Below are 15,844 nucleotides of genomic sequence, written 5' to 3' on the forward strand. Positions count from 1 at the left end.
CACATTAGTAGTAGTATATGTTCACAGGCAAAAGCAAAGACAGCTTTTCTTCCAAAGATTATATCTATGGAAGTAAGTAAATGAGCCAGGCAAGAATGTGAGCATGCATTTTGCAGCTCAGACCAAGCAGAAGCATGTTGTTGTTTTATGTCAACAGTCAGTGCAGGTGGTGGACACTGTCCTAAATCTTGGAGATTCAGGCTGCTGCACAAGTTAAAGCTAGCCCTCTTTTGGAAAAAAAAAAAAAAAAAAAAAAAAGGCAGCTGTTGAACTTTCTTACTTAGAAAGTATTTTCCCATTTTTAAATTGGGAGAGTTGTACGACTCATGATCAATTTGGGACAGCATTGCTAATGGCTTTACAAAATGCAAGAGGCAATACAAATTAGAATCATGGAATCATAGAATGTCCTGAGTTGGAAGGGACCCACAAGGATCATCAAGTCCAACTCCTGTCCCTGCAGAGGACAACCCTAAGATGCACAAATCTGTCCAAGGGTGTCGTCCAGTCTCTTCTTGAATACTGACAGGCTCGGGGCCATGATTACTGCCCTGGGGAGCCAGTTCCAGTGCTCCACCACCCTCTGGGTGAAGAACCTTTTACTAATGTCCAACCTAAACCTGCCCTGGCACATCTTCCTGTCATTCCCTCAGGTTCTGTCAGTCACTAAAGAGAAGAGTTTGGTACCTGCCCTTCCTCCTCCCCTTGTGAGGAAGCTGTAGGCCTCATTGGAGAGAATGAGAGAAATAAAAAACAATGCATTTGATAACCTTGTGTAGAATAAGACACTGTTCTTCTCAAAGTCCTTTGCCAGAGTCTTGATAGAAAGGTATTTGATGACTAAGCCCTGGTTTTCAGCTCTTCTTTGCAACCGAGGCTATGCGTGCTCACACAATTACACACATGAATGTGATAAAATGAAATTTAATCTAAAATCTTCACTCAGTCATTAAATCTTTCAGGAGCTTAATATATTCAGGAATGATGCTGTGGGCTAAGACAGTGCAGCCAAGGTACAAAGCATTAAAACTGTTATAAAATTCCATGATTTTTTTTTCAACTAAGCTACTACCTCTTCTTGAGAGATTCAGGGAGCTTGTGATTGTTTTGTACATGTCCAAAGTATAATTCTGGCCAGTATTAATTACCTCACACAGAACAAGTACTCAGTCCAAGACACTTTTAGTAGCTGTTGACAGTCAAGCCATAAAACGAACTTTTGTAAGAATAAATTATGTTAGTAAAGATAATTGAGACCTCTTTGTGGACATGCAGCAAACAGGGGAAATAATATAAGCAGTTTTATTTTAGTGTAAATATTTAATGTATAAATGAGAGGAATAGCATCATTATTACAAAATATTATATAGCATTTAAAATATGACCATTGATTTGTAAGGAAACATATCCTCCCTTTTCCTTCTTAATTCTTGATTTCTTTGCTGCAACTGCTAAATCAGGTAATGGGGTATATCTTTTTCAGATACATATACTACAAAAATGTGTTCTACCTTTAATTAGCATTAAATATATGTCTGTCTTATTGTGATTAGAATACCATATCTATTTTTTTTTTTTGACTTTGAAATAATTGAGAGAATAGATAGCTCTTTTGGCTTATATGGGAAGGTGAAACATCAGGAAGGTGGTAAATCAGAATTTAAAAAACCTTTAAAATCTCAGGAGTCAGTGTTTAAGTGTTTTAAAATTGCTGTAAATTGTTTTCTGTTTTTGAATTTGAATGATGAATTTTAGAATTATGTGGTTGACAAAAGTCATATGTAGTACAAACAATTTAGGGCAAAAGAAGAGAAAATATAAGATGGTAATGTTTCAAATAAGAATATATTAATTTGCTGCACAACAGCTAATTATTGCCTATTGAAACATTTATTAATCATTTAGAAGTCTCTACTCACTATGTGAACTTGAATAGAAAAAGTGATTAAAAGTCAGAATAATTGTTAATTTGAATTATATGCTTACCTGAAAGTACTTAAAACAGGGATTTCTGCTAGTGCAGATATGTAGAATCTGCTAGATTTCTGATCTTACAAATTTTATTACCTTTACCCTGAAATTTGAATAAGCAGATTCCTCCTCTTCAGAAAATCATCAAGAACCAGTCCACAAGCATGTTGAAACCACATTTAACTACATGGCATACTGATTAGTGTTGTAATCTCATTCCCTAAATTGTTGTTCTTTTGCAATGTAATACCTAAGTTTGGAGGCTCTCACAATGGCATGGGTTTTGTTCTAAAACACATTATTTTAAGGAAGTGTTCATGAGGTTGAGACTTTTTCCCAAATCCTCTCATTTTTTTTTCTGAGCAGAAATAAAGATTCTATAGGATAGAATTTGTTTTAATCTGCCTCACAACAACTCTGTCATGAAAAAAAAAAAAAAATCCAAATTCAATTTCTTTTTCTATAAAGGGCTTTAATCTAAATTCCTTGTTTTCTCTCTTTCCAGTTATACTCCTCACAAACTTGCTTTAAACATGAATAATGCAATAATGTAAAAACATCCCCCCTGGTCAGAAACTTACATCATTTCCAGCATAGGCAGTTACAGACAGCAATTATAATACCAAGGTAATTACATACAGAATCATGTGAACTCTGACAATCCACTGAATAGTATTACCCTGCAGGTTACAGATTCAGTAACTCAAAGTATTTATTAAAACAAAAAGTTTCTTTTGGTAGCTGAATCCACCTTCCTCTCTTTCTATATACTCTTAAAAATCCAGAAATATCATATCAAGGCATTTTACAAAAGCAGTCTGTGTAAGTGCCAGTCTCAAATCTAAAAAAGTGGGGGGTCAGGGGGGAGAAGAAAAAGAAAAAGAAATCCAAAACCATTCTATAGTCCAGTCACATTCTTCTTCCTTACTCATAGAACTGAAACCATTTTCCAATGCAACTAATCAGGGCAGCTGCCAAGATAAAATACAGCTTCGCAATCTTGAATCTTATTTATGTCCAGTTGTCAAAATGTTCCTCATTCTAGGTCCCACTGGAATTTCAGTAAACATACTGACCAGAGGACATTGGTCACTGCTGTTTAGCGGAAGAAAATCAATAGCACTATTGATTGGGAAAAAAAAAAAAAAAAAAAAAAAAAGGAAAAAAAAAAAGGAAAAATAGTGAAATAGTGAAAAGTCACTGTTCAATATACCAAGTTTTCCTTAAAAATTGTATCTGAAAAAGTGCTGCCTATCAGAGGAAAATAGTGTTCAAAAAATTTCAGTAAGCCATACAGAGATGTATCTACTGTAATAATGACAGTGAATGAGCAAATTAATACAGTTTTCATCAAGATTCAGTATTTCCAAACCAAAACGTCAAGGTAGGGCCTATCTATGTCCTGCATCTGCTGTCAAATTCAACCAAATTACAAATAAGGGTGTAACATTACAACACAAAAATTAGTGAAATTGATAGTGAGGACTGAAAAAAGTAGAAAAACGGTGGGGGGAGAGAGGGGAAATAAACACCAAACCACCAACAACCAGGCATGACAAACGACAGATCTTCTATGTTTTATCATGCATTTAATTTACAACATTTTCTTAATTTTATGTTATTTTCTATCACTCATAATGATCCATGTACTTGTAAATCATATTTATCTGTGGGCATGCATAATTCCCTTGAATATATGCAGCGTATAGTTTCATTGCATATAGCCTTAAATCTTGAAAGACCACTTTGATATTTTATCAGTCATGTCACTATATGTAGCAAATGACAAGCTATCAGCAGCTACACTCAGTGGGGATATGATAGGCAATGATTGTGTGAAAAAATGTGCAAATTGTAACTTAGAATGACTTACAACTACTTATATTGGGGGGGAAAAAAAAAAGTAAGCTGTAGCCTGAAAAAGTTGCACCACTGGATCTTACCTATGCTACTCCAGACATAAACAAAGCAATTATACTCCTTAGACAGTGAAACCAAGATCTACAGGTAGAAAAACACCTCCTGGTATACGATAAGGTCATTGAAAATGCATGTAAGCCAGTAGAAAATGGAAATGGAGAACAGCTGGAGTGTAACAAAGTTCAGACGCTTTGAAACTATATAAAACACAGGCCATAGAAGTGTGTTCTTAAGCTGAACTCAAACACTTGACTTCAACAGTGACCACTGAAGTAACTTAATCTTCTGAACATTTTGTTCATCATGATCTAGGTAAGAGCAGATTTTATGAACATAATTGTCTATACAAGTAAGTCTTGTACAAAACTTTGGTTTAATGAAATAAACTACTAAGATTTTGCCATGTTTTTTTCGTGATTGATGAGACATTCTAAACTACTTTTGTATTTAATCTATCAACCTTTATTTAAACTTTATGAAGATATATTATGCTACACATGCACATCTCAATAGAAAATTAAATTGGAGGAATATAACATATTTCAAAATTTCACACTTAATTAGGCATTTTGAGAAATTATAGCCCTTTTTAAGTCCCAGTGGTTAAAAAAAATCCACATTTTTCAGTAACTGCCATTTTAACAGACCGCAAGTCAGAGCAACTAGTTGAAGAAGACCTAATTTATTATGGAATTTTAAAAAATGTCATTAGATTTTGAGTTCTGATTTCAAATCCTGTGCTCTAGATACAAATCACTAAAATCATTAAAGATACTGAAATAAAATATAATTCAACACAGTTTTCAAGCAATTGCTATATCAATTACCTATAAATCAGATGTCAAATGTGTGACTCCTTTCTCATCCATGTTGATAAATACAATTTTACTGTTTTCTTTTACCTCATTAGCTAAGGGTTGTCTGAGCAGCTTTCACATACAGACAAGTTAACACTTCCCAAGTTATCTTTTAAATATGTCCATGTACAGCCCCTACCTGTAAGCATACATTTGTCTATTTCTTTTCATGTAAATAAAATTATCTAGCTTTCTGAATCAAGCCCTAAAGCGTTGCCTTTTACTTCAGTTTCCCACTGATCAAAGAATACATGACGAGTGGGATGAGCAGAGACCTTGAAAATAGAACATTTACTGAGCTCTTGTTTGTCTACAAAAAAAAAATTAAATGTTCGACATTAAAGGTAAGGCCACTGAAGAATGGCCTACAGAGTGCTGAATAAATATAAGGCATGTTTGGGTTTGTTCCCTTGTGCCCTAAACTCTTTCCTCCCACCCCTAAACTCTTCCCAAGTAGCTCCCTGCAGCAAATTGTCTCTGTTAACATGTTTCTCTGTCTCTTGACTTACATGGCAGCACTCCAATATTTACTTGGTCATTCTCCAGTAATGTGCAACAGCTTCTGCTACTGAAGATTTTGATTTGAATATTATATCTCAGTTTCAGACACCACCACCCCACATACAATAAGTTTCCAAGGATCTCCCAGGATATAATGTGAAACTTAGTGAGGCAGCATTGATGAATCAGGTTCATTATGTCACAATCTATTTGAGCTTCAGTCAGACTTAATTCTGTGGATATTCTTGGCTCAGGACTAGTACATTGAGCAACAACTGCTATATTTTCCCATCAGAAGGGCAGTAATGACTACTTGAACACATTTGTGCTGGGGACTTTTTAAAATTTCAGTATCAATATGAATGAATCTAATTAGGGGCCCAACACTGATGTTCTCCTGTGTTAACACATATGAACATTTCTCTGACATTGTTATATAAAGAAAAAAAAAAAAAAGTTAAAATTAGTGATGCAAGAACCTCAGAAGCCTTGGGGTTTGGAAAAGCTTCAAAAAAACAGCAGAGACATACACAGTTAAAGAAAGAAACAAAGAGAATCCCACAACATCCTATGATCTTCCCTCCCATCCCAGATGGTTACCACCAGAGAGTTGCTTATCTCTATCATCCTCCACATGGGGACAATCCAAAGCTCTTCCTTTGTAGAAAGAAAAGAACTTCCAACTCAGAAGCCTTTTGTGCTTCACTTGTCTGCCTAACCTCTTCTCTTTCTTTCAGTTATTGTTCCTCAACAAGCAGTAGCTTTTGTATTGACCTATTGGCAAATTTGAGAATAAGAGACTCTGTTCTTTAAGAAATTTTGCCCTTCTCACTACATCTTTAAGTGGGGTGTTGCACAGCATCTTCTAGGCCCGTTAGTATGTCTTGTCCTTTCGCATAAATGAATGTCTCAGTATTTGTCACTCTGTTAATTTAACCTTCCATTTTGCTGAGCAAGCAAAAGATGTCTACCAAATGTCAATTCCCTCTCTGGGTTGTGATATGCAAAGTAAAAGCAGGGCACAGGTTTAAGTTGAATTTTGTTTTTAGGACAGCAACAGAAAAATGTATTTTTTCTTTAGGTGTGCAGAAATAAAAGCAGGCTCTTGACTACTGTGAAGCAAATGGACTTCCTGGACCCATAACTTGTCTTGTATAAACACCAAGCAGCTCCACTCTGTTCTGCTGCACATCAGCTTAGAAACTGAAACAAGTGAGTAAAGGTGAAAGAAATATTTGACAGTTGAGAAACTGTCAGAGCTCTCTCATTTTTACCTCTACCTAATAGTAATGCCTGTGGCGTTGCACATTCTTTCAAACATCTTTGCTTAGGTCTAGAAACACATAAAAATATTTGTGCACACTACTCTTCCACAGGAGAGAGTCTGGGTTGATGCATATAATTGTAGTGAAAGTTGGTCACTTTTCAAAATTGTAATTGTATATAGGAGGGTGTTGCAGTGAGCATAGCATTAAAAACAGGCTAAAATAGTAGCAGAACAGCTACCATAGAAAATTCATGTTGCAAAATTAGCCTATCTATTTTCAAAATGTATAATTATGCATAACAGAAGGTTTGTTGTAGGAATGTGGAATGACTCAGTGTTAAATTATACGATGGCTGAAACCATTTAGGACTGTTTGGAATCTAAAACATAAAAAAAAAAAGGTCTGAAAAACATTATGCTGTGGAACTCTAGAATGTGGTAGCAGCTATAGCCTTAAAGATATTTTTGCTTATTGAGAATGCTTACATGGAAAGCTTTTATTCTACTCTGAGTTGCAGTAAATATATATATATATATATATATATATATATATATATATATTCAGCTTTTGAATTTCAGCTTGAAAACTGCAGTACGAGCAAATCATGGGAAAATATCCCAAAGGCCATGGCTTATGTACTCGCTTTGCTTTAAAAAGCTTGCCCTGTGTTTTCCTTACTTTGATGGTTAACTAAACACTAGAGATGTATCACTGGTTATTTTAAAAATCCTTTGTTTTTTGAGATCTGCAAGACCAATTGCTTTCACAGTAAAAATACCATATCAATCAGTACCAAAAAGAAGAGGAAGTTATCCAGCAATAATTGTTACTGTTGCACAAGAATTATAAGGAAAAAAAAAAAAAGTATACACTTCTTCTTCAATAAAGAGGAAGAAAGAAGAGAGAAAGAGAAAAGAAGGGAAGGGAAGGGAAGGGAAGAGAAGGGAAGGGAAGGGAAGGGAAGGGAAGGGAAGGGAAGGGAAGGGAAGGGAAGGGAAGGGAAGGGAAGGGAAGGGAAGGGAAGGGAAGGGAAGGGAAGGGAAGGGAAGGGAAGGGAAGGGAAGGGAAGGGAAGGGAAGGGAAGGGAAGGGAAGGGAAGGGAAGGGAAGGGAAGGGAAGGGAAGGGAAGGGAAGGGAAGGGAAGGGAAGGGAAGGGAAGGGAAGGGAAGCAATAGAGAGAAGTCTGTATGGTACTCACACCTGAATATAACAAGAAAGGATGGGAATTACTGAACTTAGTAGCCCTGACCATTTCTGTGACACTGTAGAAGTTAATATTTTTTTTTCCAGAATATAAGAACTGAAGTAAGTCTGACAGAGACTGGACATTAATTAATAGGTAGTTTAGACACTCCTATGATTTTTAGAAAGTATTTTAAAATAGTGTTCATTTGTGATAAAAAATTGAAATTTCTACTAAAAAAAAAAAAAAAATGAACTTCAGAGGACAAGGAACTCTTACATATCTCATCTACCAACTATTTTAGTCCTCGATGCAGTCATGATTCCCAGAAAAATACAGATTCTTCTGTCTCAGGGATATAGTCAAAGTCTATTTGAAGACTTTCTGTTGACTTCAACAGGTATTGGCTAAACTAAGGACTTGAGCATGTACTGACAAGGCCCTAAACAAGTTATGTTAGGTACTTGCAGCCTTGGCCTAAGTTGGACCTGGTAACCACTGGCTATCACCAGAATGAATCTGCTAGCAATTGGAGTAATTTTGTCTAAAGCAGAAAAGCACCACATTAATAAAAATGCCAGAAATATCAAAAATCTGAATGTGGTGAGTCAGGAATTTAAATAAGACAGCAGTTGCCCTTAAACAGATTTGACTCATCACTATCAAAGAAGAAAGCAGTAGCATATATTTTATTTGAGAAACACAATGCAGAAGAAATTACAAATACTTATTAATGTATGAAAATCCTCTGTTCCTCACAAGTGGATAATTTGTTAATTATTAGACGAAAAAAATTATCACAAATAACTGATGACTTTTTTTTTGGCTACTCACAACTCTGAACATATCAAAATTTGTGGTTTTAAACTTAACTACTGAATATTTTCTATTTTAAAGATGCTTATGAGATGCTTAGTCTCCATGTTTTATCCCTTGCACTACAGTACTGTCTGTTTTCCCGTTTTATTTACAGATATGTAATTCGTCTTTCTGATAAATGAATGCAACTTTAGAGTAATATCATACTTTCAAGTTATTTCTCAACTCCAGATGAGAATATCTTAGCATACATTTTGAAAATAATGAGACTTATGCATCTGCCTAAGTATTTTACTGAGTCCAGGAAATGTATTTTATATCCAAAAAGTACAAAATGAAATTATTTTTTTTTTCCACACTCATTCTGTAATAATCACGCTAACATTTGGCTATTTTTGTACATGTTCCTGCCAGAAAACATTGTTGCTGGAGTATTTTTGGAAACGGGATATAAAAAGAATGTGATCACAGCCAAGGTTCTCTTAAAAACATGTTAATATACTTGCGATTTTTTACAGTATTTATCCTGCTCTATAATTCTCTGAACGGTATTAGTTCAGTGGAAAGGCTCTTTATTTCTTTGGCAAATAACTACATTTTTATTCCTGGATTACAGAACTTTGGTACCATGCAATATAAACTGTTACTGGAATTTCCTCTTTAATTTTTAAAATAAAGCATCATCTCATTTTCTTCTTGAAGACAAGGGAAAATGAGACAATAAATATTTCACATCAAAAATTAATACCATGTTTGACAACTGTTCTGTGCTCAGATTAACTAAGATAATTTCTGTGATACTGTGCTATTCATTTTTACAGGAATTTTTTATTTGTGTGGTCTTTTATGGCTGTGGGAAATTTGAAACAAAGCTATTAAAAAAAAAGAGGAGGAATCTTCTGAGGAGATTTAACCACAAACACGTTACACTTTCATACAAAAAAGGCTAGTGAAGCAGTGCCTGTTGAATGGATCTGCTCTTTGAAACATGAGTATTAGTAACAAAACATATTCTGGTCTTTCATATTTATATAAGTAGTCACAAATAAGAAATGTTCCAGTATGGTTCATGGAGATGAATTCTCAGAAAAGAGACTTACAAACCAGCCTGAGGAAAAAGAAAAATCAGATTGCTCTTACATTAAAACTTTATAATGAGAAAAACAATCTGCACAATGAAAACAACCTTGCAACACCTTTGACCCAAATCCAAATCTGATAGGCATTCTTAGAGTTAAAAATAAAATCATTTTCTCTGTCTCCTCATTTTTACATGTAAGTAGACAAGCAAATTCAGAAATGCTGTGGAAAACCTTCTATCTTGACATTATAAGACTCCAAAGAAATAAGAGCTGACAGCATTCAGTGGCTGTGTCTGTTCATAGTCATTAGAGTTGCCTTGACTTCATGTCATTTAAATGGCAAGAAAGTTTTTTGCAAGAAAATCTGAGAATTTGATCCTTTATACCACGGGCTTATATTTTTTGCTACTTCGTCTCTGTGTACTAAAAGGTGCTCAGTTTGGAGAAAGTTTTTTGAGGTGATCTCCATACACACCTGAAAATCCAATCAGTGTACAAATACACTCATGTTAGTCCAGATATGACTGATGGCCAAAGTAGAAAGCTTACCCTGTTTCAGATGATTCCTTCGCTCCTTTCTCCATCCTTCATGCTCTTTCCTGGATTTAACATTCACTGGTTCCAAGTTCTTAGCTATAATATCTGTCCGGAATAAACTCCTCATGTCTCATGGCTGTCAGTAGGCCTTGTGTGAAAGCTGTCATTGATTCCCTAATGGTAGTGTCTTTAATTGTTCCAAAGCTCAAGTCTGAAAGGGATTACTCAAGGACAACACTATATGGTCAAATACTGTACTTGATCATAAGCTATCAGAAGCAATATCTTAGCGAACAGCAGTTTATTTAGAATTAGGCATGACTTAGCTAAAATTAAGAATTTTAGCTCACTATTGATAGATGCCATATTCATTTTCAGTGCCTCTGTCATTAAAGTTTCTATAAGTGGAGACAGCTAAAGTTACAACTGGGCACATGCCACACTCTCAGAGTACAGTAGAAAATTAATGGTCACGTTTATGTGCTTGAGGTTTTTCTAGGCCAATAGAAATGCTTTCCCAGAAGCTGGAGAACTGATGAGTTTATTTTCCCTTTTTCTTTTTCATTTGCAGTTTCCCATCTACTCTACAGCTAGTGTGAAAAACAAAAACAAACAAAAAAAGACAAAAACAAAAACCAAAAAAAAACCAAACACACACAAAACAAAAAAAACAAACACAAAACAAAAAAAACCCACACCTGGAAATTTCAAAATGTTAATGAAACACAATTCCATCTAATTTTTCATAGCTTTTTTTTTCCCTCTCATAACCTGTTTAATTTAATTGTCTCAGGCTTTAAGAAGATTAACAAGGATTATTTCGGGTGCTCCACTTTACATTAAGAATGATTCTCAGTATGGATAACCTCTACTATCAGCATTACTCACAGCTTCTTAATAACTAGAATTACTGCTTGCCTTGAAACTCCATCCATCCCCTGCAAGCTTGGCTTGGCTTGCGGTGCAATTGAGTGTGTTTCAGACATCACGACACTGTTTTCAGATTGAATTGTTACATCAATCATTACACAGTGGGACCAGTTACTGGTGCAAATTCAGGATGTAGAGGTATTAATGACATAAATGGGAGGAGAGCAGGAAAGACCTCCATTAATTAGAAAGGAGAAGAACACAAATATTTCATGAATTTGTATCAAATTCAAGAGAGACCTCAAAACAAGATTAAAATGGGCAACACTGGAGGTCAATCATGTCAATTTTTCTAAAAATAGAACATAATTTCTTTGCTTTTAAAGCTTGTTTTGAGTAAAGGGTGTGTTAGGAAAAGGGTCCAACTTGCAAAATAAAAGAGAATGGTTTATTTTAGATGAAAAAAATGAATGTGTGTGACCTTCATCTTCACCAAGAAAACAAAAAATTAACTATCTATTGACCTAAACAGAATTTTTGGTTCTGTTTTCATTACAGTCAGAGAACCGTAGAGAAAATAATTATTTTTTCACACAACGGTGCATGGAAGCCTCCCCACTGCTGTTTGTAAGTCTTTCAAAAGCATAGTTCTTACACACCTTTGTAAAAATTTGGGGCTCCTCAGCTCAAAGGCATTGCATAATTGCAAAGCATTACTGTGTTTAAACTGTTACCCTCAGGATATAAAACATAAGAAATTTTTGTGGCCTATGATTTCATTCTGTACAGTGGTCTGCCTGAACTATTTCTGATGTTGTTTACAGCTGTAGGAACTAGAGTACAGTTGCCTTTTTTACAGAAGAAAACAGCTAAAGATTTTGGTTTTGGGGAACATTCCTCAATTTGAGACAACCCTGTTCTTTTTACAGTCTTCTAGAAGCTTGTATGTTGGAGCTTCTGAACAATTGGCTCAAGCTATGCTCCATAAATATTCAATAATTTTGCCCCACAGTAAAACTCTTTTGATGATCTGCTTTCAAGAGTTGGTAATCACACTCTAACCCTGTTGTGACGGCTTGAATCAGCTATTCAGTACAGATATGGTTAGTTTACAGATCTAGGGTTGGAGGCTGGTGAGTAGGGGAGTCAATGAGAGGAGTCTATCCAGCAGTGGCATAGCCAACACAGATTGCATTATTCTGCCAAGTAAGGACAGCAAAGCTGCATGACACATTGCAAGCAGTCTTTTGGTGAAGACAGACACTTATGATACAAATCCCAAATATTATCTTTGCTTTGTCCCTTCAGTAAACAGAGTGTGTGCATAGAAAGCAAAAGGTCTAGCTTTATTAACTGAATTTAAAAGTTTGTCTCTGTATGTTAAGTGAAGAAGCAAGATTTACTGGTGTCCCCAGGATCTACAATTGTTTTCACACAGGCCTTTGATTTTAATCATTGATTGAAGAAACAAAAAGGAAAAAAAATATCTGGTTGAAAAATTAAGAATCAATGCTTTCAAAAGTTACAGCAAATGTCCTAGGCAAGAAAGGCTTGATAAGGGACTTTAAATATATTAAGCAGGGTCAGTCTCCACACTGAAGAATAACACAAGTGTGGTCTTACATGTGTATTGTCAAACAGCAATTGGTTTTAGGCTCAAGCAAACCTTGAGCTGGATGGCCTCACAGTCTTCCAGTCCAGCCTGCTAGGGTTTCCCATCATCTGTCCTGAAACCTTTTTCTCTCATATGTAAACAGAAGTGTTGTTTTCCGTTTTCTGAGATTCACACCTTACTTTAACCTGAACAACTGCTATACTGGGTAACTCCTATGCTGAGGAGTTATCAGATAGTGTACCTACCATTACCTGCTTCAGTTTTCATAGAGAGAATTAAAAAGTCACATTTAACTTCTTCTCTGTCTGGTGGGGGCAGAGTAATTAAAGTAATAATAAAAATGGTGCTTTCCTGTATATGAAACAATAACCGTACTTGTCTCCCAAACACACTGTGGCTGTGTGTGGAGTGAAGCATCTCCCTTATGAGGAAAGGCTGAGGGAGTTGGGTCTCTTTAGCTTGGAGGAGGTGGAGGGGTGGCCTCATTAATGCTTATAAATATGTAAAGGATGAGTGTCACAAGGATGGAGCCAGGCTCTTCTCTGTGACAACCAATGATAAGTCAAGGGGCAATGGGTTCAAACTGGAACACAGGAGGTTCCACTTAAATTTGAGAAGAAACTTCTTCTCAGTGAGGGTGACAGAACACTGGAACAGGCTGCCCAGGGAGGTTGTGGAGTTTCCTTCTCTGGAGACATTCAAAATCTGCCTACACACATTCCTGTGTAACTTGATCTAGGTGTTCCTGCTCTGGCAGGGGGATTGGACTAGATGATCTTTCGAGGTCCCTTCCAATCCCTAACATTCTGTGATGCTGCTACCAGGCTGCAGTACTAGCCTCTACCATGATTCTATCTAGCATTTGGATAAAGAATATTTCAGATGTAGTCAGCCGTTTGTTAAATAGAATTTCAAACAATTTTGCATTATCTATGTCATTCAGGCACCGGACAGGGATCCATGTAACTGTTAGATCATGGTGCAAATACATGGTGATTTTCACTGTATGTTGTGACCAGTATGGGAATTACCAGTCACTACATCTACTTTCTTTTTGCCTAACTTAAAAAGCTGATCTGCATTATTGACAAAGACTGTATATATACTGTATATATACTGTATAAGACTGTATATATACTGTATATATACTATATATACTTACAAAGAGTGTACATATACTGAGACTACAAGAGGAAAAAATTCCAGAAACACCCAATCAGAAGCAGACACTCTTTGTATAACTAATTAGGAAGCTGACTTAAGTAGGAATTAATATTATCGCTGACCCAGAGCTTTCCTTATCCCTAACCTTTCACCAAGGATCAGCTCAAAACCAAAACTCTCTTGTGGTTCAGTGAGATGCATGAAGGTCTGATATTCCATATGAAAGATGAAGCTCATCTTGGGCTTAGCAGCTACTAGTGGTTGTACAACAAGCTTTAAGTATCTGCTGAAGTAGGACTATGAGAAATGAATGTCAGCCAATCAGTCAGTGAAACAAATGCCTACATTGATTTAGATATACGCACTCAAACTGACTGATTTATTTGTGAGAAATAATGTTAGGTGCTTTTTCTATCTGAATTATCTGTTAAAAAAGTTATTATTTACCTAAAAAACAACAACCACCAAGTATTTATTGGATGTTGTTCTGCACATCTGCAGAAGCTATGTTTTTATCCTATGACAGATGAACATACTGCTAAATAGCAATCTTTGAGTGTGAATATTTACATATGAAATTCACCATTAATTTTCTACAAGTGCTTTGCAATGTTTACTTAAAAAAAAAAACATCAGCCCAAAGCAGTATTTTAATAGTAATTGGATCCAGCAAAGAATTTGTAAGAAGTGTTACAAAAGGAATATAAACAGTCAAAACAAACCCTTAACATGTGAACAGTTTGCAGTTTTCCAGTATTCACCTGCCTTCACTATCCTATGAACTATATATTCCAAAAGTTGTGTGCATTTGTTCAAATACTTAAGTTTAGATATTTTTCTCTGACAGTGATTTAACCATAGTAGTTTATTTCTTTACACTGAATGAAATTTAAAAAATCATACTTCCTAATGAGTTAATTCACTGGCAGCAAATATTCCCAGTTTCCTAAAATTAGTTCACATTTTGAAGCTCATTTGGACATCAAGACTCTGCAGCCCATGTTCAAAAGATACGCATATAATGGGATCCACTTCTGAATTTATAGCAGTGCACATTCCCTTACAGGAACCACTGTCACCCTCAGCCAAATGCAACAGGTAGTAACAATCATAGATACAGCAGTCTATAATTTCCAGGTTCAGACCAAAATCCACTATTTCATTTGGGATTTAAGGTTGTTTAGTTGGGTTTATTTGTTTATGGGGTTTCTTTGCTTGCTTCTCCTGTCCAAAGCACTAGGCTAGGCACTAGAATGGAAAGTTCCTTTGAACGCAGGTTAGCTAGCCTGGCTGAGAACATGGGCTGGGTTTTCACTGTCATTGGCTTCTTTAAAAGCAGTACATTGAGTAAAATACTCTTATGCTCATTGTCCTTCACTGTCTTCCAAAAACTCCCTCCTCCACACCCTCAAATGCGACCCACATTCTCTCAGCAAGGTTCAGACTTGCTATGCTGTACAAGCAAAACAAAAGATATGATCTCAAAGATATGACCTCAAAGATATGGAACAAAAAATATGACTCTGAAAGTCCTAATAGTCCACAGACTGGGGTAACTCACATCAGGAGAGGGTAACTCAAATACAGAATCGAGTATTCCCTTTCTTCCTTGGAGCTAACCCACATGCTGAGCCTCCTGGCTGATTCTGCAGCAAAGACATGCCCACAAATATTTCTCTTGAATCACCGCAGTTGAGTAACTTCATAAGAGTAACTGGAGAGTCAGCAGGTCTGGTGCACTAGTTTTAAAATACACAGCCTGGACAAATGTGTAGCAATGGAAAGCAACTGTGCAGAAAGACGAAAGGCTACTTGGTTTAGATTTTGTGTTATATGCCAGATAATACGGATTACACACTTTTCAAGCGTGAATGGGACTATCTGCTTTTGCAAGGGATCATTGATCATTAAATTAGCGGTCTGTAAAGAATTTCCGCTGTGAAATTCCACACCTTAATGAGCATTGGTCCTTATTTGCTTTTCTTTCTTACATGAAATAGGAATAAGCACTAGCCTGAAACAGACTTCTTTCTCAGGTTTCAGTTCTGCATGCCATT

This window comes from Columba livia, chromosome 4 (genome assembly GCF_036013475.1).
Source record: "Columba livia isolate bColLiv1 breed racing homer chromosome 4, bColLiv1.pat.W.v2, whole genome shotgun sequence".
NCBI lineage: Eukaryota > Metazoa > Chordata > Aves > Columbiformes > Columbidae > Columba > Columba livia.